The sequence below is a fragment of the Maylandia zebra genome, linkage group LG7 (assembly GCF_041146795.1).
Source record: "Maylandia zebra isolate NMK-2024a linkage group LG7, Mzebra_GT3a, whole genome shotgun sequence".
NCBI lineage: Eukaryota > Metazoa > Chordata > Actinopteri > Cichliformes > Cichlidae > Maylandia > Maylandia zebra.
In genome coordinates, this window is record NC_135173.1 from 63,818,559 (window position 1) to 63,823,774 (window position 5,216).

Consider the following 5,216-nt stretch of genomic DNA (forward strand, 5'->3'; position numbering starts at 1 on the left):
ATTATTAACATACACTGTAAAATTTAATTAGTTCCCAGAACTCAAAAAAATTGAGGAAACTCATTGCCTCAAAAGAATTGAGTAAAGCTTAACTTAAAATGACTAAATTAGGACAACTTGTTTATTTTGAGTACTCTGTACAAGCTCATTTGTTCCCAGAACTCAAAAAAATTGGATCAAGTGAGATGACCAAGTTAGGGCAACTTACTCATTTTGAGTACACTGTACAGCCTTGTTAGTTCCCAGAACTCGTTGCCTCAAAAAAACGAAGTAAAGCTTACTTAAGATGACTAATATTGCAAGTCTGCAGTATTAAGAATAACTTGATATTTCTGACTGTACAGTACTAATTGTTTACTTACTGACAAACATTTCAAGTTCAACTAAATGAAAAACAATTTGTGGTAACCTGAATATGATTAAAAATAATTAACAACACTTTTTGTAATGATGTTAAAATCAGACCAACTTTTATTTTCAAACACAACAAAGTATAACAGCCAACATACTGGACACTGTTCTGCTGAACAACAAACAATTATATTGCCATCACGGTTATAATCTTACAATGAAACAAAGTCTCAGATTTAGTTATTCTAAAAATAAGTTTAGGCCTACCACAAGTTTGTTTTGTACTTAAATTACTTCTATAATCAAAATAAAATATTTGTTGTTCTGTCACAAGTGTAGTCTCTAATTTAAACAACACATTTGTTTTTCATTCCAACACATGAGCTGGAATGTTGTAATATTTTAAGGATGGCTTGTTTCCAGTCCAGGCATTACTGCCTGAATGACTATCACGGATCGAGGTGATCCAAATATAGGTGCAGAAGAAAGTCTTTAACTTCCCTTAAGTACAGTGGCAGTGGATGTGGGTTGGAGATGCAATGAGCTTGAACCTGCAGGCGACCATCTTCACTGACCACACCATCTGTGACGGAGGACTCATCTCTCCTGTTGTCCTGCAAGCAAACAATCATATTTTTTGGAACATGAACTTAATTGCTTTCTTAAAACATTTTTTTCTGCATTTGGTATGAAACAGACTCCAATTTAGACAATCTCAGGCTCCCTCCCCACTGGAGAGGTGACATTCAATGTCCAAATTGTCAGTCTGGATAGCCGTGACCCCCACCCGACACACAATAATGTCATGAAAGCATCATTTTAAAAAGGGCTATGCAAAGATGGCCAATAACTTTCATTCTAATGATGTGCAAAATGATTTGGGCACAAAACAAATTTTGCTGTTAAACTTGCAGACTTCACTATATTCAGTGTAGACCCTCTAAACTAAGTTTGGGGGATGTGATCTTTCAAGAAATGCAGACCAAACTGTTGTTGTTTGTTTACTTACACAGCATGTCTTGTAGAATTAACTGGAGTCACCAGCAACAGCCTAGTGCAGTCATATCTCAAGTCTAATAACAGAAGACAGGAAAAGATCAGTAAAGAAACAACTTCCCCAAACCAAAAAAGAAGTAAAACAATAAGTAAAACAGGCTGATCTAAAGTATGATTAAAGTTCAGCCTGATTAATATAAATGTCACTGACAGTTGCTAATATATTGGAAAACCAAAATACTTACCACTGAGTTGATGTCTTTCTGTCCAACAGCAGGAGTGCTGGTCCCGAGCCTCAAAGACAGTATGAAGCAAGCAGAGGGAGAAAAAACAGAACATTTTTCAGAAACCGATTTGATCCTTAATGGCTGTGCAATCATTGTAACATAGAGTTTGCTTATGTTGTTAAATAAAGGCTAGATTTGACATTAATAGATGCCACAGATGTTCAAGGTGCCACAAAGCATGAAAAAAAATGGACGTCTTGGAAAACGTCTGGGCATTTTTGCAAATATGTGACGTCTTGATAAATCGAGCAGATATTTGAACTTTCGACAGCTACATTCTCGCCTGAAAATATCTTAAAAGTTGATTTTGTGACCCAGAAAAAGTAATAGGTTTTTTAGCCGCGCTCCTCCACCATTGCTGCGCTTACAAGTACGCACAGGCTCCGACGAGAGCTCTGTTATAGCTGACCGGGAGGTCAAGGCTTGGTAAGAGTCCGCGAGCACAGCTAACTCCTGGCTTATTGTTTTCACCCCCCCGAAGAATTTTGTCTGGGCTCTTATCTCACTTTTTTATTTCAAACAATCAACAGAAAATTTCACAGACACATTTTTATATAAGGTTTTTAAGGCTGTGGTGTTCATTTCTAAGTAACATGAGCCCAGCCGCAGCAGCAACGCTAGGCTAACACTAACTAGCTAGCACGGTGCTAAACTAAGAGAAGCCACAAAATCAGTTTGAATAAGAGTAAACATTTACTCACCAAGTCAGTGTATCAGGTAAAGATCCACAGCAATGACAACAATAATCTCTTGAGCTGACGCTTTCCTAGGTTTGCTCAACATATTCCATAAAAAATGCTGGCACCATGAACATGCGGACTGATCCGTGCTAGGGAGGAGGACGGTAGTGAGTGGCATTTTCAAAACACATCTTTCATCCCTCCGCACTGAGAAGAAAAACTTCTGTCTTACTTAGTTTTTCTAAATTAAGACAACTCAAATAAATTGAGTTTATCAGCATTTCTGTAGAGGACAGAACCACCTGCTTTAATCTACCATGATGCTCTGTGTTATGTTGCCATGGCAATATGAAGTCAAATAAATACAAATATATAAACTGCACATTTGAAGGAGGACAAGAAGACAGGCAACTGGAAGAGCTTTTGAAGCAGGGAAACTTTTCTGGATTACTCTTAATTTAACTGGAAATTTTGCGAATACAAGTCAAGGAGGAAACAAGGAGGCAGGTTGGATTATATCTGAGGACAGGACGAATGAAGGAGAAGCATGAGGAGAGAGAAATCAGCAGAGCGATGGTGCAGAGCTAATCGTGGATCAAGTCGAAGAAGCAAGCATCAAAACTGTGAGTAAACATAACACATAAAGACTTAAAAATTACTGTGCTGATTAAGGAAACATTAAATTTGGTTAGTTTGGGGTCTGCAGCTTCAGGTTTGTGGGTTCAGTTGGTCTCAAAATTGAGGAAAGACAAAAAAAATTCTTTTGAAAGGTTGTTGGAGGATTCTTACTGTAAGAAATATCTGGGTTTATTAACTGCTTTTATTAAAAAAAAGTTGCATTTTATTTAGTCACATTGGAAAGGGAAGATTGGAGGATCGGGACAATAATGTGGCCAGATTTACTGTTTCCTTAATCAGAACAATAATTTTGATCTGAACTAGAAACTTCACTATGATCACCGTGTTAAAGGTTGAGTTACTTGTCAGTCTACATTTATGTTAAAGGTACTTTTAAAAAATGCAGTTTATTCGTTATTTTTTTTAAAAAGGCTCCGCACCTGTGAAAAAAAGAAAATAGGTATCCACACCCCCAAAATTGCTGTGGATCAGAGTAGCTAAGCCCTGGTTAACTGCAATTATATAACAGGAGATGAAAAATATTGGAATGATTGAAAGAAACAAAGATTGCTTTAGGGTTTGAAGATTTGACTTTCTTATTGAAAGAGACGAAAACTAATCCATGTGTGACACTGAGAAAAAAACTGAAAGCTTAAAAGATCTGGAGGTCTGACTACTGTTATTCAAATGTGCAAACTTGTTTTAATGACATTAGAAAGAAAATGGGATGTTTAAAAAGGTAATATATAAAGATGATTTTTATATTACTTGAAAAAATGATGTTGGTTAGTGCTTCTGTACTTAGAAAAATGCTGGGTCACTAGTATGCTGAGATTTAATGTGATAAACTGAGGAAAGGTAATATAATCTACACACTCGCTATTATTATTGTAATCCATACGCCAGGTAATATTTAATCAATCATCATTCATAATTGGTGATCTATGCAAGTTTTAAGGAATAATATTTATTTGCATTCCCAATTAATTTGCAAAATCTAAAAGCGGATCTTGGTTGTTTTTTTTTGTTTTTTTTAAAAAGACGTTTCTAACTGACTTGAAACTTTTTTCAGCTGTAGAGTAAATTGAGGAGCACACAATAAAGTGAACATGCTAGGGAGAGATTGCCATGAACTCAATTTTGATGACAAAAACAGCTAAAAGAATGAGCGTTTTGTTGACACTGATGACAAAATCCTGATCAGATACAGACAGACACATGCATACAACACACACTACTGCTCAAAAGTTTGTGGTCAGATTCAAACAGTTGTCTTTTAATTAATAATTTACATTTACTTTAACATAATATTACATGAAAATGATCAGAAATGTTTTCACAGATGTGTGTTTAATGAATCATTTATGTTGAATCACCCATGATGCATTAGGAAATGTCTACACACTTATACGTGCGCCAAATCTTAGAAACAATCACTGCTGTGTGGACCGATCACATGGTTATAAACCAGGTGAAAATTGACTTCAAACTTTTGAGCTGTAGTGTAGATTGCAATGATAGTGTATAGTTATCTATTACAGAAGAATATATAGAAGTATGAGGACAGGGAGACACTGTAAAAAAGTTATGAGCTGTCTTGCTGCAGAGAAAGTGGAGTCTGTCATCCTTGAAAAGCTCCCAAGATAGGCAGCTGGCAGGTTGAATGATGCTCTGCCTCTGTGGTCAAGTACAGACATAGGCCTTAAGCAACCATGAGCCACTGATAAGTGTGAGAAATTAGTGCACTTAATGCAGCGGTCCCCAACCCCCGGGCCTCGGACCGGTACCGGTCCGTGAGTCGTTTGGTACTGGGCCGCGAGAGTTGAGGCTCAGGTGTGAAATGTATGGTTTTCAGGGTTTTTATCGGTTTTCAGTGTTATTTTGTTATCGTTTTTATCGTTAACTCGGTGTCCCTGGGCCTTTTCAAGTGTTATATGAATAAATCTTCTTTTTTCGGTACCGGTACTAGTTTTATTTTGTTGTATTTATCTGCGACACCTTAAAGGTCGGTCCTTGAAAATATTGTCGGGCATAAACGGGTCCGTGGCGCAAAAAAGGTTGAGGACCGCTGACTTAATGCATGTTTCCTAATTATATACGTATGAGCCACTAATAGGAGAAAATGAGCACGCAATAAAGTGGACTTGTTAGGGAGAGATTGCCATCAGAGTTAAAACACTCCACCTCAATTTTGATTATAGACACAGCTAAAGAATGAGCGTTTTGTTGACACTGATGACAAAATCCTGGTCAGATACAGACAGACACATGCATACAACACACA

The 5,216-nt window shown here is 36.9% G+C and overlaps 1 long non-coding RNA gene across 1 annotated transcript; it reads right to left on the reverse strand.

Moving 5' to 3' along the window:
- Positions 1 to 454: 454 nt before the first annotated feature.
- On the reverse strand, positions 455 to 2,327 carry LOC143419568 (uncharacterized). The gene is made up of 3 exons (XR_013099576.1): positions 1,593 to 2,327; positions 1,361 to 1,424; positions 455 to 965 (listed from the first exon to the last, which is right to left on the reverse strand). It is a non-coding gene; the product is annotated as an uncharacterized LOC143419568 (long non-coding RNA).
- Between the last annotated feature and the right edge of the window lie 2,889 nt (positions 2,328 to 5,216).